General features: G+C 39.8%; 8 non-coding genes across 8 annotated transcripts; all 8 read right to left on the reverse strand.

Moving 5' to 3' along the window:
• Positions 1–740: 740 nt before the first annotated feature.
• On the reverse strand, positions 741–812 carry trnap-agg (transfer RNA proline (anticodon AGG)). The gene has a single exon. It is a non-coding gene; the product is annotated as a tRNA-Pro (tRNA).
• Positions 813–3353: 2541 nt separating this feature from the next.
• Positions 3354–3425, reverse strand: trnap-agg (transfer RNA proline (anticodon AGG)). The gene has a single exon. It is a non-coding gene; the product is annotated as a tRNA-Pro (tRNA).
• Positions 3426–6649: 3224 nt separating this feature from the next.
• trnap-agg (transfer RNA proline (anticodon AGG)) lies at positions 6650–6721 on the reverse strand. The gene has a single exon. It is a non-coding gene; the product is annotated as a tRNA-Pro (tRNA).
• A 3224-nt stretch (positions 6722–9945) lies between these two features.
• Positions 9946–10017, reverse strand: trnap-agg (transfer RNA proline (anticodon AGG)). Its single transcript has one exon. It is a non-coding gene; the product is annotated as a tRNA-Pro (tRNA).
• A 1538-nt stretch (positions 10018–11555) lies between these two features.
• Positions 11556–11627, reverse strand: trnap-agg (transfer RNA proline (anticodon AGG)). Its single transcript has one exon. It is a non-coding gene; the product is annotated as a tRNA-Pro (tRNA).
• Positions 11628–13259: 1632 nt separating this feature from the next.
• Positions 13260–13331, reverse strand: trnap-agg (transfer RNA proline (anticodon AGG)). Its single transcript has one exon. It is a non-coding gene; the product is annotated as a tRNA-Pro (tRNA).
• A 2253-nt stretch (positions 13332–15584) lies between these two features.
• On the reverse strand, positions 15585–15656 carry trnap-agg (transfer RNA proline (anticodon AGG)). Its single transcript has one exon. It is a non-coding gene; the product is annotated as a tRNA-Pro (tRNA).
• Positions 15657–17910: 2254 nt separating this feature from the next.
• On the reverse strand, positions 17911–17982 carry trnap-agg (transfer RNA proline (anticodon AGG)). Its single transcript has one exon. It is a non-coding gene; the product is annotated as a tRNA-Pro (tRNA).
• Positions 17983–27198: the final 9216 nt, after the last annotated feature.

The raw sequence follows: 27198 nt of genomic DNA on the forward strand, positions 1-27198 counted from the left end.
TAAAGTGGGATGTATTAAGGAACATTTTTCCGTGCATAGGGACATTTTATAAATAATCTGCAGGAACACGTAGGAAATTTTGCTACATTTACATTTGAGGTCATTTTACGAACATCTTTATAAATGGGGACACTGGCCATCAGACTATGAATGCTTTTCATACAGAAGATTCGGAGGCTAACTGCTTTTGAAAAGCTCTTCTGATTGGGTACTCCACACCTTTGCGCAAAAGTTGCAAAAGGTCCCACTTAGATTTGAACTCGGATCGCTGGATTCAGAGTCACCATGGAACCAAGAATTGATTTCATTCAGCACCATGTAGGTGGAGCACATAATTGCTCTGTGGAAAGGGGCAGGATCTGGGCCATTGGCAGCCATGGACTGAAAACAGACAAAAGAGCCATGTGCCAAAGCACAGGACAGAACCAGGTACGTTTAGCACTTCAGAATAACACTTTCCCAACTGAGCTATTTCAGCCTAATTGTTTTGTTTCACTTCTCTGTACAGATTTCTATGATTCCAGTGGGTACGTAAGAGTAGAGCAGAAGATATATTCAGAACAAAACCCTACATGTTCCATATGGGGGATTGAAACTGCAACCCTGGTGTTATTAGGACCATGCTCTAACCAACCATTCAAGACTGAATTCTGGACACAAATCCCACATCACAATGGGCAGTTTGTCATGCTAACAGTAAGAAGCCACAAACCATGGGAGGAAGTTTGAAGCGAAAGAACGGGCTCGTCCGGGATTTGAACCCGGGACCTCTCGCACCCTAAGCGAGAATCATACCCCTAGACCAACGAGCCACGTTGCATTAGCTGCTCTTCCCTACAAGCTCAAAACAAGTCTCATGACGTTGTGGCACTCAGCATGCCACGCCCACGTCCAGCTATTTCCAGTCATGCAATTACAGCTACTATCTACACGAATGGGAATATAAAGAAATCTTCAAACCTCTCTGACAAGCATACATTTCAATAACATGTCAAAACACCAATAAATCCTAACAAAGATGCCAATCTAAAGTTTGCTTCTTTTGTCCCATTTCTCATGAAGCGCTCATTGCACAGTCATCTGCATCTATAGCTTTCTCAAAACACAAGTTTAATATGTTCTGAAGTTTCATTGGGTCACCACTGAAGTTCCTACGTCACCATATCACAATCCTCTTGGGTGCAAACCTCCTTGACTACAAAACTCTTTTTTGATACCGGATCACTACCTCGTGATACTTCTTGAACATTGTCTTTCTGATTATTGCAAGGTATTAAGGGTGGGGATGGGTAACTCCTGGATGCACAAATGAGGAACCAAAAAACGATTCAATCAAGGCTTGGTGAAAACATCCCTGTAGGGGAGTTAGCTAAAAATGCAGAGCGTTCGCTTAGCATGCGAGTGGTAGTGGGGTCGATCCTCTCATTCTCCTCCTGGGAGGTTTCCTTCTTAGTCCCCCATTCTCTAATGTGACAGACCTGGGCATCAAAATATGAAAGACATCTTATTTAGAATAAGCATGCCTCATTTAAATGTTTTGTTTTGGATATCCGCATTAAGAGAAAACTTATTCATAGCCCTTTCTGCAGGTTTCCATAACAAATTCATTTTGAGACCGACGAGATAACAGGCCGGTGTAATATACGGTAAGCAATATGTCAAGTACATTTTTGGAGCGAGGAGGAGGAGGAGAGATTATGGTTAAACATAGTTAAATCAATATACAGATGGTTAAAAAGCAAAGCAACAGTCTCATTTAAAACTCGCCTACATTTTTTTTCATCTATTCATCCTTCAGCCTCTTGTCTGCTTTTGTTGTGGACATAAATAATAGTGAATGCTCTAACTAAAATGCAGTGCAATCAGTGGCACGAGCGAGCAGAAGACAACAGTGGGAAAAGAAAGCGCATGTAGTTTATACAGAACCCGACTGCCATGTAGACTATGCATATTTCATTATATATAAAAGAGCATGTAAACCTCTTTTCGGAATTAAGGTTTAGCAAGAATATGGACATTGGTTGAAAAATGGTGTGAATTTACAATAATTAATAATTAATAATTAATAATTTTCTTTATTTATCACACATTATACATTTGCACATATACAGTGAAATTCTTCTTTTTCACATATCCCAGCTAGGCTGGGGTCAGAGTGCAGGGTCAGCCATGATACGGCGCCCCTGGAGCAGATAGGGTCAAGGGCCTTGCTCAAGGGCCCAACAGTGGCATCTTGGCGGTGCTGGGGCTTGAACCCCCGACCTTCTGATCAGTAACCCAGAGCCTTAACCGCTGAGCCACCACTGCCCCTAAAATAAACGTGTAAAACAGTAAACGTGATCAATGATTGGATTTGTTATTGATAATGAAAATGAATAACTGATGAGTCTTTGAATAGGATGCATTTTATGGGCCAACACCATTAGCTGCACTCACTTTTATAGAAAAATTTGCCAACCGCACAAGAACATTCCATATGAATGAATGAATATCTTGCGAGTATGCTTTTATTGAATTCTGTCTCACTATTTTAAGATATTTGTGGATGTTCTATAGGTGGAGTCCATGCAGTCATTCACAAGCCTATGATTTTAAGATGAACTGCGATATATAAAGTGGGATGTATTAAGGAACATTTTTCCGTGCATAGGGACGTTTTATAAATAATCTGCAGGAACACGTAGGAAATTATGCTACATTTACATTTGAGGTCATTTTACGAACATCTTTATAAATGGGGACACTGGCCATCAGACTATGAATGCTTTTCATACAGAAGATTCGGAGGCTAACTGCTTTTGAAAAGCCCTTCTGATTGGGTACTCCACACCTTTGCGCAAAAGTTGCAAAAGGTCCCACTTAGATTTGAACTCGGATCGCTGGATTCAGAGTCACCATGGAACCATGGAACCAAGAATTGATTTCATTCAGCACCATGTAGGTGGAGCACATAATTGCTCTGTGGAAAGGGGCAGGATCTGGGCCATTGGCAGCCATGGACTGAAAACAGACAAAAGAGCCATGTGCCAAAGCACAGGACAGAACCTGGTACGTTTAACACTTCAGAATAACACTTTCCCAACTGAGCTATTTCAGCCTAATTGTTTTGTTTCACTTCTCTGTACAGATTTCTATGATTCCAGTGGGTACGTAAGAGTAGAGCAGAAGATATATTCAGAACAAAACCCTACATGTTCCATATGGGGGATTGAAACTGCAACCCTGGTGTTATTAGGACCATGCTCTAACCAACCATTCAAGACTGAATTCTGGACACAAAATCACGATGGGTAGTTTGTCATGCTAACAGTAAGAAGCCACAAACCATGGGAGGAAGTTTGAAGCGAAAGAACGGGCTCGTCCGGGATTTGAACCCGGGACCTCTCGCACCCTAAGCGAGAATCATACCCCTAGACCAACGAGCCACGTTGCATTAGCTGCTCTTCCCTACAAGCTCAAAACAAGTCTCATGACGTTGTGGCACTCAGCATGCCACGCCCACGTCCAGCTATTTCCAGTCATGCAATTACAGCTACTATCTACACGAATGGGAATATAAAGAAATCTTCAAACCTCTCTGGCAAGCATACATTTCAATAACATGTCAAAACACCAATAAATCCTAACAAAGATGCCAATCTAAAGTTTGCTTCTTTTGTCCCATTTCTCATGAAGCGCTCATTGCACAGTCATCTGCATCTATAGCTTTCTCAAAACACAAGTTTAATATGTTCTGAAGTTTCATTGGGTCACCACTGAAGTTCCTACGTCACCATATCACAATCCTCTTGGGTGCAAACCTCCTTGACTACAAAACTCTTTTTTGATACCGGATCACTACCTCGTGATACTTCTTGAACATTGTCTTTCTGATTATTGCAAGGTATTAAGGGTGGGGATGGGTAACTCCTGGATGCACAAATGAGGAACCAAAAAACGATTCAATCAAGGCTTGGTGAAAACATCCCTGTAGGGGAGTTAGCTAAAAATGCAGAGCGTTCGCTTAGCATGCGAGTGGTAGTGGGGTCGATCCTCTCATTCTCCTCCTGGGAGGTTTCCTTCTTAGTCCCCCATTCTCTAATGTGACAGACCTGGGCATCAAAATATGAAAGACATCTTATTTAGAATAAGCATGCCTCATTTAAATGTTTTGTTTTGGATATCCGCATTAAGAGAAAACTTATTCATAGCCCTTTCTGCAGGTTTCCATAACAAATTCATTTTGAGACCGACGAGATAACAGGCCGGTGTAATATACGGTAAGCAATATGTCAAGTACATTTTTGGAGCGAGGAGGAGGAGGAGAGATTATGGTTAAACATAGTTAAATCAATATACAGATGGTTAAAAAGCAAAGCAACAGTCTCATTTAAAACTCGCCTACATTTTTTTTCATCTATTCATCCTTCAGCCTCTTGTCTGCTTTTGTTGTGGACATAAATAATAGTGAATGCTCTAACTAAAATGCAGTGCAATCAGTGGCACGAGCGAGCAGAAGACAACAGTGGGAAAAGAAAGCGCATGTAGTTTATACAGAACTACGCATGTAGCTGCTCTTCCCTACAAGCTCAAAACAAGTCTCATGACGTTGTGGCACTCAGCATGCCACGCCCACGTCCAGCTATTTCCAGTCATGCAATTACAGCTACTATCTACATGAATGGGAATATAAAGAAATCTTCAAACCTCTTTGAATGAATTTTGGAGTCCATGCAGTCATTCACAAGCCTATGATTTTAAGATGAACTGCGATATATAAAGTGGGATGTATTAAGGAACATTTTTCCGTGCATAGGGACATTTTAAAATAATCTGCAGGAACACGTAGGAAATTATGCTACATTTACATTTGAGGTCATTTTACGAACATCTTTATAAATGAGGACACTGGCCATCAGACTATGAATGCTTTTCATACAGAAGATTCGGAGGCTAACTGCTTTTGAAAAGCCCTTCTGATTGGGTACTCCACACCTTTGCACAAAAGTTGCAGAAGGTCCCACTTAGATTTGAACTCGGATCGCTGGATTCAGAGTCACCATGGAACCATGGAACCAAGAATTGATTTCATTCAGCACCATGTAGGTGGAGCACATAATTGCTCTGTGGAAAGGGGCAGGATCTGGGCCATTGGCAGCCATGGACTGAAAACAGACAAAAGAGCCATGTGCCAAAGCACAGGACAGAACCAGGTACGTTTAGCACTTCAGAATAACACTTTCCCAACTGAGCTATTTCAGCCTAGTTGTTCTGTTTCACTTCTCTGTACAGATTTCTATGATTCCAGTGGGTACGTAAGAGGATAAGCCTATGATTTTAAGATGAACTGCGATATATAAAGTGGGATGTATTAAGGAACATTTTTCCGTGCATAGGGACATTTTATAAATAATCTGCAGGAACACGTAGGAAATTATGCTACATTTACATTTGAGGTCATTTTACGAACATCTTTATAAATGGGGACACTGGCCATCAGACTATGAATGCTTTTCATACAGAAGATTCGGAGGCTAACTGCTTTTGAAAAGCTCTTCTGATTGGGTACTCCACACCTTTGCGCAAAAGTTGCAAAAGGTCCCACTTAGATTTGAACTCGGATCGCTGGATTCAGAGTCACCATGGAACCAAGAATTGATTTCATTCAGCACCATGTAGGTGGAGCACATAATTGCTCTGTGGAAAGGGGCAGGATCTGGGCCATTGGCAGCCATGGACTGAAAACAGACAAAAGAGCCATGTGCCAAAGCACAGGACAGAACCAGGTACGTTTAGCACTTCAGAATAACACTTTCCCAACTGAGCTATTTCAGCCTAGTTGTTCTGTTTCACTTCTCTGTACAGATTTCTATGATTCCAGTGGGTACGTAAGAGGATAAGCCTATGATTTTAAGATGAACTGCGATATATAAAGTGGGATGTATTAAGGAACATTTTTCCGTGCATAGGGACATTTTATAAATAATCTGCAGGAACACGTAGGAAATTATGCTACATTTACATTTGAGGTCATTTTACGAACATCTTTATAAATGGGGACACTGGCCATCAGACTATGAATGCTTTTCATACAGAAGATTCGGAGGCTAACTGCTTTTGAAAAGCTCTTCTGATTGGGTACTCCACACCTTTGCGCAAAAGTTGCAAAAGGTCCCACTTAGATTTGAACTCGGATCGCTGGATTCAGAGTCACCATGGAACCAAGAATTGATTTCATTCAGCACCATGTAGGTGGAGCACATAATTGCTCTGTGGAAAGGGGCAGGATCTGGGCCATTGGCAGCCATGGACTGAAAACAGACAAAAGAGCCATGTGCCAAAGCACAGGACAGAACCAGGTACGTTTAGCACTTCAGAATAACACTTTCCCAACTGAGCTATTTCAGCCTAATTGTTTTGTTTCACTTCTCTGTACAGATTTCTATGATTCCAGTGGGTACGTAAGAGTAGAGCAGAAGATATATTCAGAACAAAACCCTACATGTTCCATATGGGGGATTGAAACTGCAACCCTGGTGTTATTAGGACCATGCTCTAACCAACCATTCAAGACTGAATTCTGGACACAAATTCCACATCACAATGGGTAGTTTGTCATGCTAACAGTAAGAAGCCACAAACCATGGGAGGAAGTTTGAAGCGAAAGAACGGGCTCGTCCGGGATTTGAACCCGGGACCTCTCGCACCCTAAGCGAGAATCATACCCCTAGACCAACGAGCCATGTTGCATTAGCTGCTCTTCCCTACAAGCTCAAAACAAGTCTCATGACGTTGTGGCACTCAGCATGCCACGCCCACGTCCAGCTATTTCCAGTCATGCAATTACAGCTACTATCTACACGAATGGGAATATAAAGAAATCTTCAAACCTCTCTGGCAAGCATACATTTCAATAACATGTCAAAACACCAATAAATCCTAACAAAGATGCCAATCTAAAGTTTGCTTCTTTTGTCCCATTTCTCATGAAGCGCTCATTGCACAGTCATCTGCATCTATAGCTTTCTCAAAACACAAGTTTAATATGTTCTGAAGTTTCATTGGGTCACCACTGAAGTTCCTACGTCACCATATCACAATCCTCTTGGGTGCAAACCTCCTTGACTACAAAACTCTTTTTTGATACCGGATCACTACCTCGTGATACTTCTTGAACATTGTCTTTCTGATTATTGCAAGGTATTAAGGGTGGGGATGGGTAACTCCTGGATGCACAAATGAGGAACCAAAAAACGATTCAATCAAGGCTTGGTGAAAACATCCCTGTAGGGGAGTTAGCTAAAAATGCAGAGCGTTCGCTTAGCATGCGAGTGGTAGTGGGGTCGATCCTCTCATTCTCCTCCTGGGAGGTTTCCTTCTTAGTCCCCCATTCTCTAATGTGACAGACCTGGGCATCAAAATATGAAAGACATCTTATTTAGAATAAGCATGCCTCATTTAAATGTTTTGTTTTGGATATCCGCATTAAGAGAAAACTTATTCATAGCCCTTTCTGCAGGTTTCCATAACAAATTCATTTTGAGACCGACGAGATAACAGGCCGGTGTAATATACGGTAAGCAATATGTCAAGTACATTTTTGGAGCGAGGAGGAGGAGGAGAGATTATGGTTAAACATAGTTAAATCAATATACAGATGGTTAAAAAGCAAAGCAACAGTCTCATTTAAAACTCGCCTACATTTTTTTTCATCTATTCATCCTTCAGCCTCTTGTCTGCTTTTGTTGTGGACATAAATAATAGTGAATGCTCTAACTAAAATGCAGTGCAATCAGTGGCACGAGCGAGCAGAAGACAACAGTGGGAAAAGAAAGCGCATGTAGTTTATACAGAACTACGCATGTAGCTGCTCTTCCCTACAAGCTCAAAACAAGTCTCATGACGTTGTGGCACTCAGCATGCCACGCCCACGTCCAGCTATTTCCAGTCATGCAATTACAGCTACTATCTACATGAATGGGAATATAAAGAAATCTTCAAACCTCTTTGAATGAATTTTGGAGTCCATGCAGTCATTCACAAGCCTATGATTTTAAGATGAACTGCGATATATAAAGTGGGATGTATTAAGGAACATTTTTCCGTGCATAGGGACATTTTAAAATAATCTGCAGGAACACGTAGGAAATTATGCTACATTTACATTTGAGGTCATTTTACGAACATCTTTATAAATGAGGACACTGGCCATCAGACTATGAATGCTTTTCATACAGAAGATTCGGAGGCTAACTGCTTTTGAAAAGCCCTTCTGATTGGGTACTCCACACCTTTGCACAAAAGTTGCAGAAGGTCCCACTTAGATTTGAACTCGGATCGCTGGATTCAGAGTCACCATGGAACCATGGAACCAAGAATTGATTTCATTCAGCACCATGTAGGTGGAGCACATAATTGCTCTGTGGAAAGGGGCAGGATCTGGGCCATTGGCAGCCATGGACTGAAAACAGACAAAAGAGCCATGTGCCAAAGCACAGGACAGAACCAGGTACGTTTAGCACTTCAGAATAACACTTTCCCAACTGAGCTATTTCAGCCTAGTTGTTCTGTTTCACTTCTCTGTACAGATTTCTATGATTCCAGTGGGTACGTAAGAGGATAAGCCTATGATTTTAAGATGAACTGCGATATATAAAGTGGGATGTATTAAGGAACATTTTTCCGTGCATAGGGACATTTTATAAATAATCTGCAGGAACACGTAGGAAATTATGCTACATTTACATTTGAGGTCATTTTACGAACATCTTTATAAATGGGGACACTGGCCATCAGACTATGAATGCTTTTCATACAGAAGATTCGGAGGCTAACTGCTTTTGAAAAGCTCTTCTGATTGGGTACTCCACACCTTTGCGCAAAAGTTGCAAAAGGTCCCACTTAGATTTGAACTCGGATCGCTGGATTCAGAGTCACCATGGAACCAAGAATTGATTTCATTCAGCACCATGTAGGTGGAGCACATAATTGCTCTGTGGAAAGGGGCAGGATCTGGGCCATTGGCAGCCATGGACTGAAAACAGACAAAAGAGCCATGTGCCAAAGCACAGGACAGAACCAGGTACGTTTAGCACTTCAGAATAACACTTTCCCAACTGAGCTATTTCAGCCTAGTTGTTCTGTTTCACTTCTCTGTACAGATTTCTATGATTCCAGTGGGTACGTAAGAGGATAAGCCTATGATTTTAAGATGAACTGCGATATATAAAGTGGGATGTATTAAGGAACATTTTTCCGTGCATAGGGACATTTTATAAATAATCTGCAGGAACACGTAGGAAATTATGCTACATTTACATTTGAGGTCATTTTACGAACATCTTTATAAATGGGGACACTGGCCATCAGACTATGAATGCTTTTCATACAGAAGATTCGGAGGCTAACTGCTTTTGAAAAGCTCTTCTGATTGGGTACTCCACACCTTTGCGCAAAAGTTGCAAAAGGTCCCACTTAGATTTGAACTCGGATCGCTGGATTCAGAGTCACCATGGAACCAAGAATTGATTTCATTCAGCACCATGTAGGTGGAGCACATAATTGCTCTGTGGAAAGGGGCAGGATCTGGGCCATTGGCAGCCATGGACTGAAAACAGACAAAAGAGCCATGTGCCAAAGCACAGGACAGAACCAGGTACGTTTAGCACTTCAGAATAACACTTTCCCAAATGAGCTATTTCAGCCTAATTGTTTTGTTTCACTTCTCTGTACAGATTTCTATGATTCCAGTGGGTACGTAAGAGTAGAGCAGAAGATATATTCAGAACAAAACCCTACATGTTCCATATGGGGGATTGAAACTGCAACCCTGGTGTTATTAGGACCATGCTCTAACCAACCATTCAAGACTGAATTCTGGACACAAATTCCACATCACAATGGGTAGTTTGTCATGCTAACAGTAAGAAGCCACAATCCATGGGAGGAAGTTTGAAGCGAAAGAACGGGCTCGTCCGGGATTTGAACCCGGGACCTCTCGCACCCTAAGCGAGAATCATACCCCTAGACCAACGAGCCACGTTGCATTAGCTGCTCTTCCCTACAAGCTCAAAACAAGTCTCATGACGTTGTGGCACTCAGCATGCCATGCCCACGTCCAGCTATTTCCAGTCATGCAATTACAGCTACTATCTACATGAATGGGAATATAAAGAAATCTTCAAACCTCTTTGAATGAATTTTGGAGTCCATGCAGTCATTCACAAGCCTATGATTTTAAGATGAACTGCGATATATAAAGTGGGATGTATTAAGGAACATTTTTCCGTGCATAGGGACATTTTAAAATAATCTGCAGGAACACGTAGGAAATTATGCTACATTTACATTTGAGGTCATTTTACGAACATCTTTATAAATGAGGACACTGGCCATCAGACTATGAATGCTTTTCATACAGAAGATTCGGAGGCTAACTGCTTTTGAAAAGCCCTTCTGATTGGGTACTCCACACCTTTGCACAAAAGTTGCAGAAGGTCCCACTTAGATTTGAACTCGGATCGCTGGATTCAGAGTCACCATGGAACCATGGAACCAAGAATTGATTTCATTCAGCACCATGTAGGTGGAGCACATAATTGCTCTGTGGAAAGGGGCAGGATCTGGGCCATTGGCAGCCATGGACTGAAAACAGACAAAAGAGCCATGTGCCAAAGCACAGGACAGAACCAGGTACGTTTAGCACTTCAGAATAACACTTTCCCAACTGAGCTATTTCAGCCTAGTTGTTCTGTTTCACTTCTCTGTACAGATTTCTATGATTCCAGTGGGTACGTAAGAGGATAAGCCTATGATTTTAAGATGAACTGCGATATATAAAGTGGGATGTATTAAGGAACATTTTTCCGTGCATAGGGACATTTTATAAATAATCTGCAGGAACACGTAGGAAATTATGCTACATTTACATTTGAGGTCATTTTACGAACATCTTTATAAATGGGGACACTGGCCATCAGACTATGAATGCTTTTCATACAGAAGATTCGGAGGCTAACTGCTTTTGAAAAGCTCTTCTGATTGGGTACTCCACACCTTTGCGCAAAAGTTGCAAAAGGTCCCACTTAGATTTGAACTCGGATCGCTGGATTCAGAGTCACCATGGAACCAAGAATTGATTTCATTCAGCACCATGTAGGTGGAGCACATAATTGCTCTGTGGAAAGGGGCAGGATCTGGGCCATTGGCAGCCATGGACTGAAAACAGACAAAAGAGCCATGTGCCAAAGCACAGGACAGAACCAGGTACGTTTAGCACTTCAGAATAACACTTTCCCAACTGAGCTATTTCAGCCTAATTGTTTTGTTTCACTTCTCTGTACAGATTTCTATGATTCCAGTGGGTACGTAAGAGTAGAGCAGAAGATATATTCAGAACAAAACCCTACATGTTCCATATGGGGGATTGAAACTGCAACCCTGGTGTTATTAGGACCATGCTCTAACCAACCATTCAAGACTGAATTCTGGACGCAAATTCCACATCACAATGGGTAGTTTGTCATGCTAACAGTAAGAAGCCACAAAGCATGGGAGGAAGTTTGAAGCGAAAGAACGGGCTCGTCCGGGATTTGAACCCGGGACCTCCCGCACCCTAAGCGAGAATCATACCCCTAGACCAACGAGCCACGTTGCATTAGCTGCTCTTCCCTACAAGCTCAAAACAAGTCTCATGACGTTGTGGCACTCAGCATGCCACGCCCACGTCCAGCTATTTCCAGTCATGCAATTACAGCTACTATCTACACGAATGGGAATATAAAGAAATCTTCAAACCTCTCTGGCAAGCATACATTTCAATAACATGTCAAAACACCAATAAATCCTAACAAAGATGCCAATCTAAAGTTTGCTTCTTTTGTCCCATTTCTCATGAAGCGCTCATTGCACAGTCATCTGCATCTATAGCTTTCTCAAAACACAAGTTTAATATGTTCTGAAGTTTCATTGGGTCACCACTGAAGTTCCTACGTCACCATATCACAATCCTCTTGGGTGCAAACCTCCTTGACTACAAAACTCTTTTTTGATACCGGATCACTACCTCGTGATACTTCTTGAACATTGTCTTTCTGATTATTGCAAGGTATTAAGGGTGGGGATGGGTAACTCCTGGATGCACAAATGAGGAACCAAAAAACGATTCAATCAAGGCTTGGTGAAAACATCCCTGTAGGGGAGTTAGCTAAAAATGCAGAGCGTTCGCTTAGCATGCGAGTGGAACCAAGAACCATGGAACCAAGAATTGATTTCATTCAGCACCATGTAGGTGGAGCACATAATTGCTCTGTGGAAAAAGGCAGGATCTGGGCCATTGGCAGCCATGGACTGAAAACAGACAAAAGAGCCATGTGCCAAAGCACAGGACAGAACCAGGTACGTTTAGCACTTCAGAATAACACTTTCCCAACTGAGCTATTTCAGCCTAGTTGTTCTGTTTCACTTCTCTGTACAGATTTCTATGATTCCAGTGGGTACGTAAGAGGATAAGCCTATGATTTTAAGATGAACTGCGATATATAAAGTGGGATGTATTAAGGAACATTTTTCCGTGCATAGGGACATTTTATAAATAATCTGCAGGAACACGTAGGAAATTTTGCTACATTTACATTTGAGGTCATTTTACGAACATCTTTATAAATGGGGACACTGGCCATCAGACTATGAATGCTTTTCATACAGAAGATTCGGAGGCTAACTGCTTTTGAAAAGCTCTTCTGATTGGGTACTCCACACCTTTGCGCAAAAGTTGCAAAAGGTCCCACTTAGATTTGAACTCGGATCGCTGGATTCAGAGTCACCATGGAACCAAGAATTGATTTCATTCAGCACCATGTAGGTGGAGCACATAATTGCTCTGTGGAAAGGGGCAGGATCTGGGCCATTGGCAGCCATGGACTGAAAACAGACAAAAGAGCCATGTGCCAAAGCACAGGACAGAACCAGGTACGTTTAGCACTTCAGAATAACACTTTCCCAACTGAGCTATTTCAGCCTAATTGTTTTGTTTCACTTCTCTGTACAGATTTCTATGATTCCAGTGGGTACGTAAGAGTAGAGCAGAAGATATATTCAGAACAAAACCCTACATGTTCCATATGGGGGATTGAAACTGCAACCCTGGTGTTATTAGGACCATGCTCTAACCAACCATTCAAGACTGAATTCTGGACACAAATCCCACATCACAATGGGCAGTTTGTCATGCTAACAGTAAGAAGCCACAAACCATGGGAGGAAGTTTGAAGCGAAAGAACGGGCTCGTCCGGGATTTGAACCCGGGACCTCTCGCACCCTAAGCGAGAATCATACCCCTAGACCAACGAGCCACGTTGCATTAGCTGCTCTTCCCTACAAGCTCAAAACAAGTCTCATGACGTTGTGGCACTCAGCATGCCACGCCCACGTCCAGCTATTTCCAGTCATGCAATTACAGCTACTATCTACACGAATGGGAATATAAAGAAATCTTCAAACCTCTCTGACAAGCATACATTTCAATAACATGTCAAAACACCAATAAATCCTAACAAAGATGCCAATCTAAAGTTTGCTTCTTTTGTCCCATTTCTCATGAAGCGCTCATTGCACAGTCATCTGCATCTATAGCTTTCTCAAAACACAAGTTTAATATGTTCTGAAGTTTCATTGGGTCACCACTGAAGTTCCTACGTCACCATATCACAATCCTCTTGGGTGCAAACCTCCTTGACTACAAAACTCTTTTTTGATACCGGATCACTACCTCGTGATACTTCTTGAACATTGTCTTTCTGATTATTGCAAGGTATTAAGGGTGGGGATGGGTAACTCCTGGATGCACAAATGAGGAACCAAAAAACGATTCAATCAAGGCTTGGTGAAAACATCCCTGTAGGGGAGTTAGCTAAAAATGCAGAGCGTTCGCTTAGCATGCGAGTGGTAGTGGGGTCGATCCTCTCATTCTCCTCCTGGGAGGTTTCCTTCTTAGTCCCCCATTCTCTAATGTGACAGACCTGGGCATCAAAATATGAAAGACATCTTATTTAGAATAAGCATGCCTCATTTAAATGTTTTGTTTTGGATATCCGCATTAAGAGAAAACTTATTCATAGCCCTTTCTGCAGGTTTCCATAACAAATTCATTTTGAGACCGACGAGATAACAGGCCGGTGTAATATACGGTAAGCAATATGTCAAGTACATTTTTGGAGCGAGGAGGAGGAGGAGAGATTATGGTTAAACATAGTTAAATCAATATACAGATGGTTAAAAAGCAAAGCAACAGTCTCATTTAAAACTCGCCTACATTTTTTTTCATCTATTCATCCTTCAGCCTCTTGTCTGCTTTTGTTGTGGACATAAATAATAGTGAATGCTCTAACTAAAATGCAGTGCAATCAGTGGCACGAGCGAGCAGAAGACAACAGTGGGAAAAGAAAGCGCATGTAGTTTATACAGAACCCGACTGCCATGTAGACTATGCATATTTCATTATATATAAAAGAGCATGTAAACCTCTTTTCGGAATTAAGGTTTAGCAAGAATATGGACATTGGTTGAAAAATGGTGTGAATTTACAGTAAACGTGATCAATGATTGGATTTGTTATTGATAATGAAAATGAATAACTGATGAGTCTTTGAATAGGATGCATTTTATGGGCCAACACCATTAGCTGCACTCACTTTTATAGAAAAATTTGCCAACCGCACAAGAACATTCCATATGAATGAATGAATATCTTGCGAGTATGCTTTTATTGAATTCTGTCTCACTATTTTAAGATATTTGTGGATGTTCTGTAGGTGGAGTCCATGCAGTCATTCACAAGCCTATGATTTTAAGATGAACTGCGATATATAAAGTGGGATGTATTAAGGAACATTTTTCCGTGCATAGGGACGTTTTATAAATAATCTGCAGGAACACGTAGGAAATTATGCTACATTTACATTTGAGGTCATTTTACGAACATCTTTATAAATGGGGACACTGGCCATCAGACTATGAATGCTTTTCATACAGAAGATTCGGAGGCTAACTGCTTTTGAAAAGCCCTTCTGATTGGGTACTCCACACCTTTGCGCAAAAGTTGCAAAAGGTCCCACTTAGATTTGAACTCGGATCGCTGGATTCAGAGTCACCATGGAACCAAGAATTGATTTCATTCAGCACCATGTAGGTGGAGCACATAATTGCTCTGTGGAAAGGGGCAGGATCTGGGCCATTGGCAGCCATGGACTGAAAACAGACAAAAGAGCCATGTGCCAAAGCACAGGACAGAACCAGGTACGTTTAGCACTTCAGAATAACACTTTCCCAACTGAGCTATTTCAGCCTAATTGTTTTGTTTCACTTCTCTGTACAGATTTCTATGATTCCAGTGGGTACGTAAGAGTAGAGCAGAAGATATATTCAGAACAAAACCCTACATGTTCCATATGGGGGATTGAAACTGCAACCCTGGTGTTATTAGGACCATGCTCTAACCAACCATTCAAGACTGAATTCTGGACACAAATCCCACATCACAATGGGCAGTTTGTCATGCTAACAGTAAGAAGCCACAAACCATGGGAGGAAGTTTGAAGCGAAAGAACGGGCTCGTCCGGGATTTGAACCCGGGACCTCTCGCACCCTAAGCGAGAATCATACCCCTAGACCAACGAGCCACGTTGCATTAGCTGCTCTTCCCTACAAGCTCAAAACAAGTCTCATGACGTTGTGGCACTCAGCATGCCACGCCCACGTCCAGCTATTTCCAGTCATGCAATTACAGCTACTATCTACACGAATGGGAATATAAAGAAATCTTCAAACCTCTCTGACAAGCATACATTTCAATAACATGTCAAAACACCAATAAATCCTAACAAAGATGCCAATCTAAAGTTTGCTTCTTTTGTCCCATTTCTCATGAAGCGCTCATTGCACAGTCATCTGCATCTATAGCTTTCTCAAAACACAAGTTTAATATGTTCTGAAGTTTCATTGGGTCACCACTGAAGTTCCTACGTCACCATATCACAATCCTCTTGGGTGCAAACCTCCTTGACTACAAAACTCTTTTTTGATACCGGATCACTACCTCGTGATACTTCTTGAACATTGTCTTTCTGATTATTGCAAGGTATTAAGGGTGGGGATGGGTAACTCCTGGATGCACAAATGAGGAACCAAAAAACGATTCAATCAAGGCTTGGTGAAAACATCCCTGTAGGGGAGTTAGCTAAAAATGCAGAGCGTTCGCTTAGCATGCGAGTGGTAGTGGGGTCGATCCTCTCATTCTCCTCCTGGGAGGTTTCCTTCTTAGTCCCCCATTCTCTAATGTGACAGACCTGGGCATCAAAATATGAAAGACATCTTATTTAGAATAAGCATGCCTCATTTAAATGTTTTGTTTTGGATATCCGCATTAAGAGAAAACTTATTCATAGCCCTTTCTGCAGGTTTCCATAACAAATTCATTTTGAGACCGACGAGATAACAGGCCGGTGTAATATACGGTAAGCAATATGTCAAGTACATTTTTGGAGCGAGGAGGAGGAGGAGAGATTATGGTTAAACATAGTTAAATCAATATACAGATGGTTAAAAAGCAAAGCAACAGTCTCATTTAAAACTCGCCTACATTTTTTTTTCATCTATTCATCCTTCAGCCTCTTGTCTGCTTTTGTTGTGGACATAAATAATAGTGAATGCTCTAACTAAAATGCAGTGCAATCAGTGGCACGAGCGAGCAGAAGACAACAGTGGGAAAAGAAAGCGCATGTAGTTTATACAGAACCCGACTGCCATGTAGACTATGCATATTTCATTATATATAAAAGAGCATGTAAACCTCTTTTCGGAATTAAGGTTTAGCAAGAATATGGACATTGGTTGAAAAATGGTGTGAATTTACAGTAAACGTGATCAATGATTGGATTTGTTATTGATAATGAAAATGAATAACTGATGAGTCTTTGAATAGGATGCATTTTATGGGCCAACACCATTAGCTGCACTCACTTTTATAGAAAAATTTGCCAACCGCACAAGAACATTCCATATGAATGAATGAATATCTTGCGAGTATGCTTTTATTGAATTCTGTCTCACTATTTTAAGATATTTGTGGATGTTCTGTAGGTGGAGTCCATGCAGTCATTCACAAGCCTATGATTTTAAGATGAACTGCGATATATAAAGTGGGATGTATTAAGGAACATTTTTCCGTGCATAGGGACGTTTTATAAATAATCTGCAGGAACACGTAGGAAATTATGCTACATTTACATTTGAGGTCATTTTACGAACATCTTTATAAATGGGGACACTGGCCATCAGACTATGAATGCTTTTCATACAGAAGATTCGGAGGCTAACTGCTTTTGAAAAGCCCTTCTGATTGGGTACTCCACACCTTTGCGCAAAAGTTGCAAAAGGTCCCACTTAGATTTGAACTCGGATCGCTGGATTCAGAGTCACCATGGAACCAAGAATTGATTTCATTCAGCACCATGTAGGTGGAGCACATAATTGCTCTGTGGAAAGGGGCAGGATCTAGGCCATTGGCAGCCATGGACTGAAAACAGACAAAAGAGCCATGTGCCAAAGCACAGGACAGAACCAGGTACGTTTAGCACTTCAGAATAACACTTTCCCAACTGAGCTATTTCAGCCTAATTGTTTTGTTTCACTTCTCTGTACAGATTTCTATGATTCCAGTGGGTACGTAAGAGTAGAGCAGAAGATATATTCAGAACAAAACCCTACATGTTCCATATGGGGGATTGAAACTGCAACCCTGGTGTTATTAGGACCATGCTCTAACCAACCATTCAAGACTGAATTCTGGACACAAATCCCACATCACAATGGGCAGTTTGTCATGCTAACAGTAAGAAGCCACAAACCATGGGAGGAAGTTTGAAGCGAAAGAACGGGCTCGTCCGGGATTTGAACCCGGGACCTCTCGCACCCTAAGCGAGAATCATACCCCTAGACCAACGAGCCACGTTGCATTAGCTGCTCTTCCCTACAAGCTCAAAACAAGTCTCATGACGTTGTGGCACTCAGCATGCCACGCCCACGTCCAGCTATTTCCAGTCATGCAATTACAGCTACTATCTACACGAATGGGAATATAAAGAAATCTTCAAACCTCTCTGACAAGCATACATTTCAATAACATGTCAAAACACCAATAAATCCTAACAAAGATGCCAATCTAAAGTTTGCTTCTTTTGTCCCATTTCTCATGAAGCGCTCATTGCACAGTCATCTGCATCTATAGCTTTCTCAAAACACAAGTTTAATATGTTCTGAAGTTTCATTGGGTCACCACTGAAGTTCCTACGTCACCATATCACAATCCTCTTGGGTGCAAACCTCCTTGACTACAAAACTCTTTTTTGATACCGGATCACTACCTCGTGATACTTCTTGAACATTGTCTTTCTGATTATTGCAAGGTATTAAGGGTGGGGATGGGTAACTCCTGGATGCACAAATGAGGAACCAAAAAACGATTCAATCAAGGCTTGGTGAAAACATCCCTGTAGGGGAGTTAGCTAAAAATGCAGAGCGTTCGCTTAGCATGCGAGTGGTAGTGGGGTCGATCCTCTCATTCTCCTCCTGGGAGGTTTCCTTCTTAGTCCCCCATTCTCTAATGTGACAGACCTGGGCATCAAAATATGAAAGACATCTTATTTAGAATAAGCATGCCTCATTTAAATGTTTTGTTTTGGATATCCGCATTAAGAGAAAACTTATTCATAGCCCTTTCTGCAGGTTTCCATAACAAATTCATTTTGAGACCGACGAGATAACAGGCCGGTGTAATATACGGTAAGCAATATGTCAAGTACATTTTTGGAGCGAGGAGGAGGAGGAGAGATTATGGTTAAACATAGTTAAATCAATATACAGATGGTTAAAAAGCAAAGCAACAGTCTCATTTAAAACTCGCCTACATTTTTTTTCATCTATTCATCCTTCAGCCTCTTGTCTGCTTTTGTTGTGGACATAAATAATAGTGAATGCTCTAACTAAAATGCAGTGCAATCAGTGGCACGAGCGAGCAGAAGACAACAGTGGGGAAAGTTAGGGGCAGTGGTAGCTCAGAGGTTAAGGCTCTGGGTTACTGATCAGAAGGTTGGGGGTTCAAGCCCCAGCACTGCCAAGATGCCACTGTTGGGCCCTTGAGCAAGGCCCTTGACCCTGTCTGCTCCAGGGGTGCTGTATCATGGCTGACCCTGCACTCTGACCCCAGCCTAGCTGGGATATGTGAAAAAGAAGAATTTCATTGTATAATGTGTGATAAATAAAGAAAATTATAATTACAAAATTATAATTAATTATAAGTTGTTGCAAATATTATTTTGCAAATATGGCGCCGAACACACAACCAGAAGTTCATGCACTTAAAACAGTAGTCCCGTCATTAAAATAATGATGTAGTCAACTGCTTTTAAACCCTCCAAAATGCCTTGCCCCTTAGATTTCCATTTACACGACATTACTGTACATGTACAATTAAGTACGAGTCTAAATAATTGTCTATGCTGATCAACAGCATGGCAGAGATGCTGTCCATAGAACTAAAGTTTTACTGAATACAGAACATTCCTTTAAAAATAATGTTTATATAAGGCAAACAGCAATCCTGCATGTTCCTAAAGTTGTGTGCTATTAATGCATTATAGGAGTTCCATACAAATTAAGCTCAACTGACAGCGTTTGTGGCATAATGTAAAATTTGCACACAAAAAAAAAAAAAAAAAAAAAAAAAAAAGAAAGAAATATATAACTATATGGACAAAAGTATTGGGACACCTACACATTACACCTGCAGGAGTTTTTATGACATCCCATTCTAAATCCATAGGCATTAATATCGAGTTGGTCCCCCCTTTGCAGCTACAACAGCTTCCATGGGAAGGCTTTCTACAAGATTTTGGAGTGTGTCTGTTGGAATTTTTGCCCATTTTTCCAGAAGAGCATTTGTGAGGTCAGACACTGATGTTGGACGAGAGGGCCTGACTCGCAATCTCCGTTCTAGTTCATCCCAAAGGTATTCGATACGGCTGAGGTCAGGGCTCTGTGCAGGCCAGTCAAGTTCTTCCACACCAAACTCATCCAACCATGCCTTTATGGACCTTGCTTTGTGCACTGGGGCACAGTCATGCTGGAACAGAAAAGGGCCTTCCCCAAACTGTTTCCACAAAGTTGGAAGCATAGAAATTTCCGAAATGTTAATGCCTCAGCTTACCAAGATATTTTGGAAAATTCTGTGCTTCCAACTTTTTGGAAACAGTTTGGGGAAGGCCCTTTTCTGTTCCAGCATGACTGTGCCCCAGTGCACAGAGCAAGCAACAAAATCTTTAGAAAGCCTTCCCAGAACAGTGGAAGCTGTTATAGCTGCAGAGGGGGGACCAACTCGATATTAATGCCTATGAATTTAGAATGGGATGTCATAAAAGCTCCTGTGGGTGTAATGTGTAGGTGTCCCAATACTTCTGTCCATATAGTGTACATATATCCCTCCTTTTCCCTCCTTAAAATAACCAGAAATCTGGGTTACAGTGAGGCACGTACAATGGGGCCAATCTGTAAACATTAAAATACTCACTATTTCAAAACTATAGCAACAAGATGTAAACAATATGTGTGTCAACATGATTTTAGTGTGACAAAATCGATTACTAACCTTTTCTGTGCAAATTTATATCCAATTTTACAACTTTGTTGATGATGTTAAATGTAAACCCTGTAATCCCACAAAAATGACGATTTAAACAATTTTACAGCTCAAATACTATACCCCTAGTATAGGGGGGACTGGTGATGTAGTCATAAAGGTGTCATTTAGGCGCCCACCAATATTTTATTTAACAGCTGCCAAAACTTAAAATATAGGCTAATCTATAATTTCCTGAAAAACATAAATATGTTTCATTTCATACAAATATTTATAGTGGGGGACCCCCACCCCAGATTATAATTGTTGCTACTGTACAAAGACAGTTCCACCTCTAAAAAACTAAATTGTGCCCAAGACACAAAAATGACCAAAACGGCAATTGTGTGGTGACCAGGTTTTGATCCATGGTGGCCATGACCACCCCTGGCCACCCCCTAGCTCCGCCCCTGTTTACATTACTTTAAATATCAGGGGGTACTTCAAGTAAATCATTCATTCAGGTTACAGGGGTTCAGCTGACAAATAAGTCTGGGAACCCCTGGTCTAGAGTAAAGAAAAATGTATCTGCAGCAACAGCCTTGTGTTCCCGGAATTCGGTTGCTATGGAAACTCAATGTGAAGTGTCAGTTGTTTCTTACCTGGAATCTGCCGCACCTCTCATCAGAGTGAAACCATCAAAATACTGGAATATATTAGGGCGGAGTCATTTTGATTAACGAAAGAGTGTGTCAAATAGCACATGGTCTGAGAGTGAATACTATGGGTGAGTGAAACTTAAAGAGAAATAATGAGAAATGGGGTAAATAAATCAAATCTTTTATTACTGTTCCTACATAAGAGTCAATCATTTAGATGCATTTGGTTGCTGTGGCAACACTGTTGTCTCCTGTCGCGGTCATCATTCGCAAACACAATCAACAGAGTCATGAAAGGATTAATTACACAGGATGTGATTGGAGGAAAGACGTCCCTCTGTGGTTGTAGGTTGCCAGACTAACTGATAGAACAGATTACATTACAATGCCATTACTGATAGAGCGAAAGCAACAAGGGAGACTACCGATTAACTTGAAATGTCATGTTAATTATGAACTAAACTAACTAAATCTTGATGCACTTTTAAGAATCATCACATAATTATTAAGGTATTATACAGATACGGTACACCTAAAAAAACACTTAGACCTATTTTTTAGATTTATGCATTTCAATTTCATAACCAATTTACATTAAATAAAACTGTAATTCTTAACAAAATTTAATTAATAAAACAAAATATTTAACACAATATTTAGTTAAGAAATTGAAATATGTAAATCTTAAAAATATTTTGAGTGTACATGGTCATTTTCAGTATTTCATACATTTACTTGAAATGCAAAATTGCATAAGATATTAAGGTTTAGTAAGGTACTTAAAACATGAACAACTATTTGCCAATGGGGTAATAAAATAAAGTAAAGGGAAAACAAGTTTATTTTTCTTAAACTATTAATACATTTATCTTAGTAAATGTATTATGCTTTAAGAATGTGTAGATATCTGTATTAAGACTATAGCATAATACTGATTATTATTATTATGTATTTATTTATTTTTGCAGTCAGCTATATTGTGAATATAGTCTAAACTGTGTTTTTAAAGGGATAGTTCACCCCAAAATGAAAATTCTTTCATCATTTTCTCACCCTCATGACATCCCAGATGTGTATGACTTTCTACTGCAGAACACAAATGAAGATTTTCAGAAGAATACCTCAGCTCTGTAGGTCCATACAATGCAAGTCAATGGGAACCAAAATATTGAAGCTTCAAAAAGCACATAAAGGTAATCTGTATGACACCAGTGGTTTAATTCATGTCTTCTGAAGTGATATGATAAGTGTGAGTGAGAAACAGATCAATATTTAAGTCCATCTTACAGTAAGTTGGTTTTAGGCTTTTCTCCCAGCAAAGATTAAAAAATAAAAATAAATAATAATAAAAATTGATATTTCAGATCCTGGATGCTGATTCATCAATATACAGAATTACAGCCATATTAAAATAAACAAATATACAAATCTAGTAACCGTACTGTGTATATCACTGCACAGCACCCACAGGTGAACTACCCTGGTTACATCTCAGGGACTATATCTTCTAGTGGAAGGACACTTACTGGATTTAATAAAATAAAAATTTATTTTTATTATGCGAACAAATATATATATGCATTTGAGGCAGAGCTTAAAGGGATAGTTCACCCAAAAATTAAAATGATCTCATCATACAAATCTAGTAACAGCACATTTTATATGATATTATATTTTACTATTGTAAATAGAAGCTTTTCCTCCAAGTTTCTGTGAAACAGATGCTCAATCAGATTGAGATCTGGGGAGTTTAGAGGCCAGGGCAACACCTTGAACTTTTTGTCAGGTTCCTCAAACCATTCCTAGCAGGGTGCATTATCCTGCTGAAAGAGGCCACTGCTATCAGGGAATACCGTTGCCATGAAGGGGTGTTCGTGGTCTGCAACAACCTTTAGGTAGGTGGTTGGTGTCAAAGTAACATCCACATGAAAGCCAGGACCTAAGGTTTCCCAGAAGAATATTGCCCAGAGCATCACACTCCCTCCACCGACCTACCTTCTTCCCATAGTGCATCCTGCACTGTAAACGACACACACCCGGCCGTCCACATGATCTAAAAAAAAAGAAAAACGTGATTCATCAGACCAGACCTTCTTCCATTGCTCCATGGTCCAGTTCTGATGCTCACATGCCCATTGTAGGTGCTTTCGGCGGTGGGCAGGGGTCAGCATGGGCACTCTGACCAGTCTGCGGCTACGCAGCCCCATATGCAGCAAGCTGCGATGCATTGTGTGTTCTGACACCTTTCTATCATGTTAGGTACTAACCACTACATACCGGGAACACCCCACAAGACTTGCCGTTTTTTTAGATGCTCTGACCCAGTCGTCTAGCCATCACAATTTGTGTAACGTTGTTGGCTGCTGGCAATGATGAAGACGAAGACGATGATGACGTGAAGATGAAGAACCCAAGTGCAGTTTATTTACAAACTTGAACACCAATAACTCTGACTACAAAACAAAACATGAAACTAGGCTTGACTACGGCTTGACTACGGCTTGACTACGGCTTGACTACGGCTTGACTACGGCTTGACTACGGCTTGACTACGGCTTGACTACGGCTTGACTACACACATACACATTCACATTCAATACTTGACAACCAGACAATGAACACATGAGGGCTTAAATACAAGACATGGGAGAACATAAACCAATGAACAAACAGAACTCATAACAAGCTAATTAAACAATAAACCAATGAAAACATGACACATGAACATGGAGGGAAAACAGAAATCACATGACAAGGGAAACAGGAACACATGACATGAAACAGGAACTAGAATTTCAAAATAAAAGACATGAATCAACAAAATACACCTGACAATTTGGCTCTTGTCAAAGTCGCTCAGATCCTTACGCTTGCCCATTTTTCCTGCTTCCAACACAAGAACTGACTTTTCACTTGCTGCCTAATATATCCCACTCATTGACAGGTGCCTTTGTAATGAGATAATAAATGTTATTCACTTCCCCTGTCAGTGGATTTAATGTTGTGGCTGATCAGTGTACGTATTAACAAAGTAAACTAAGAAATGCATCGTGCATGCTCCCAGTTGTCCTGGTAACGCAGCTATATTTATAGCAGTAACACTTTTAGGATTCGTTTAAACCGGCAGCCCTGAGACAGTGGCTCTGTAAAAACAAAAAGCTGTTCGTGACAGTGTTGCTGTCTGATTAGAAAAGGGATCTAATAAATTTGTATTAGCTCAAAGATGTGTATGCATGCCTCCTCATTATTGAACTGCATGCAATATGTTTACAATGTTTTTGCATAAAGAGTGTTTTCAATATCTATGTATAATAAAAACATTTAATATCTATTCAATACAGTGTTTGTGCCTTGATAAATACTTCCATCTGTTAACTGTATAGTAAAGTATACAAGGGGAATGTTTGATTTCTTTCAACATAATTCACAGAAAAGCCTACTTAAGAGTCTTTCTTCACTCATTATGTAAACCAACTGGCAAGAGTTAAGATATTTCTACACAAAACTGGATTACAGTCATGGAATTAAACAAGCATGGTCATGTGACAACATCTGAAAGGTTTATTGCTGCACAGTGCATACTATAGTTCCACATACATACTGTTCCACTTTTTAAGAAAACTTTTTTTTTTATGTAAGGCAGTATTCAGTGTATTCTGCAGAGTGTGCAGAAAGCTGTATGCTAGTATTCTATTTCATATATGCATGCATACATGTATGCCATGTTCAGAAAACTACCATACTGCTCTTACTAGGCTATTTATGCAGGATAAATATATGGCAAAAATAGTAAGAGTAGTATGGAGTAGTATGATATTCTGAACTTAGCCTCAGCCTATGTGATCAGCCAAGTGATGATATAATGGTTTAGAGTGACACCTGCTGTCAGCTTTTAGTGATGCAACTGTTGCTTAGTAGACTTTGCTGTCTCCTAGTGGTTGACTGTATGTAAATATATATATATATATTTTTTTATTTTTTTATTTTTATTTTTTTTTTGCTCAATTCTCGAATGAGAATTTTTTTTTTACGTTAAGTTCAAATATCTGAACAATTAGTTTCTTATTCACACCAGATTTGAATTTCTTATTAATTTCAGCAAATTGCACGTGTTTTGGCACGTGTGCAAAAAAGTACAATTGTCTACAATATGCACAATAACTAAATGCACATGGTTTGCTGATCAAATCTGATGAGTTGATTCTCAGTGAAATTGTCATACTCTTCACAACTTCTAAACATCAGTCAGACATACAGTACATATATATTCCATAAATATCTATGACATTAAATGTTTTTTCAGTGTTGCAGGTTTTTTTATTTTTTTTTTATTTATTTTTATTTTTTTTGCATGGATGTCATTTTGTGGCAGTTTTCTGTTCACTATATATGACTTTACATGTAAGAAATGTGTAAAAATGTACTTGCAAATGTGAATTTTCTGTTTACATGTAACATATTGCTACAAAAATAAATTTACTGTATACATACAAATGTGCATATCCTTTTCTGTGTACTACGGTATTGTACAGTATTGACTTTTCCGAGTAAACTTTTACCTACTGTTAAAATTGGTATCTAAAAAGCTCAGTGTGATAAACAATAGTATTCAGCTAGACAAAACTAACATTCGTGTATAGTACAGTAAGCAGTCAGTGTCAACAAAAAAGTAGAACAAAAATGAAATTTGTATATAACAAACATTTCCAGGGTAGACTGCCATGGTGAAAAAACATCTAAACATTTTGACCAGTATGACTCAATGATGACAAAAAAGGAGGGGTTACCTACCCCCCCATCCCCCCTGGACTCTACGCACCTGGATCTGAGATTTCAGTTACCTTTGGTCTCATTCATTTTATTTGTTTTATAAATGTAGCAGACCCCACCTGAATGATGGCCATGACTTGGTCATATGGCTCCTAATGTAAAAAAACGGGGATGTGCTTCAAAATAAAGGTCCCGCTTTTGCAATGAAAATAATTTAGGTTGAAAAGGACCTTAAACACTCATATATATATATATATATATATATATATATATATATATATATATATATATATATATATATAAAATTCAAAAACAAATACTAACATTTAATTACAACCATTTGGTCTTTTAAAATAAATATTATTTATTAGATATTTACTTATCAGCATATCAGCATATCAACCGGACCAGTGATTTTTCAGTGCCATTGCATTCCCTGAGGTTCTCCATGTTCTTTGTAAATAAGCTGTATGTGAGTTTTCAAAGAAATGACAAGCAGAAAATGTCCGTATTTCCTGAAAGATATCATTGAAAGTGGTGCAGTAAAACATCACACGTCACTTTGACAGCGCTAGTCTCTGTAAACAGTGAAGGCAAAGGTCATTTGGACAATTGTGAATATGGTTGTTAAATGCTAAGTTTAAGAACGCTATTTTGCTACCATTGCTTTTTGCTACGTGAAGGTCTAGAACTGTTAAAATAACTTACAGCACATTTAATCTATAATGAAATAAAGCTCAGACTCTCTGCCAGCAGTCTAAAAGACTCACACAATAGGAACTGCTACTATTTAATTACCAGGAATATCAGAATAATAATTTAAAGCTTCTCTCACAGATATAAATTGATTGTAAAATTTATTTTAACGTTTTCTGCATCATGGTTATTGTAGTGTTCATTTGTAAGTTATATATACAGTTGTGCTCAAAAGTTTGCATACCCTTGGAGAATTGGTAATATATGAACCATTTTTAAAGAAAACATGAGTAAGCAGGCAAAACACATATCTTTTATTTCTTATGGGATTCATATTCAGCTGTAGGTTATAACAGAATGGCACAATCATAAAACAAAACATGGCAACAAAGAAAAAAATGAAATGACCCCAGTTCAAAAGTCTGC

Source organism: Myxocyprinus asiaticus, chromosome 3 (assembly GCF_019703515.2).
Source record: "Myxocyprinus asiaticus isolate MX2 ecotype Aquarium Trade chromosome 3, UBuf_Myxa_2, whole genome shotgun sequence".
Taxonomy (NCBI): domain Eukaryota; kingdom Metazoa; phylum Chordata; class Actinopteri; order Cypriniformes; family Catostomidae; genus Myxocyprinus; species Myxocyprinus asiaticus.